At 34.8% G+C, this 623-nt stretch overlaps 1 pseudogene; it reads right to left on the bottom strand.

The window, feature by feature from the left end:
• LOC118338477 overlaps window positions 1-623 on the bottom strand; it is a 4,377-nt pseudogene that overhangs the window by 2,290 nt on the left and 1,464 nt on the right.

A 623-nucleotide genomic window follows, 5' to 3' on the forward strand; every position in this document is an offset into this window, starting at 1 on the left:
CACAATGCCATAATAAATGTCCATCTTTCCCAGATAGAGGTGATTTTGAATGACCTAAGGAATTATTAAAATGGTAATAAAGTCTTATCATTTATGGTCTGTGAATGTATTGTAGCTGACACAAGACACTGACAGAAACATCCATGAACAAAACCACTATTCACCATCTCAAAGTCTTGTAAAACACAAAAAAAGTATAACATGACCATCTAATGATATTATAATTCATAATGTCTTCAACTTGATTAAGAAGTAACTACATCTTTATTTCCACCGCATGGTATGGCTCGGCTCAACTCAACTTGGTACCTTCTTCGAATTTAGTTTCCCACTGCAGATAGTCTTAGCTGATCATCACACAGGATCAATGGGATATGTCCTGTGTCATTAAAGTGACAATTCTAGTGATGATTCTCTCTGACCAAGTGTTTTATTACCATACTGTGCAGTGGAAATGAGGCACTTGATTGCTAAAGCTTGTTGTCCAACTAATTCTTTAAATTCTTCACAGATACGTAAAAAAAGTAGCCCATTGTTTTAGTTTTAACATTATTTATATATTTTGCTTATTTGTTGTTTTGATCTGCTGAAAATCCAGATTGATTCCAGACGGCCTTCGCTGC

Source organism: Morone saxatilis, unplaced genomic scaffold (genome assembly GCF_004916995.1).
Source record: "Morone saxatilis isolate NCDOM2014 unplaced genomic scaffold, NCSU_SB_2.0 Contig4, whole genome shotgun sequence".
NCBI classification, from domain to species: Eukaryota; Metazoa; Chordata; class Actinopteri; family Moronidae; genus Morone; species Morone saxatilis.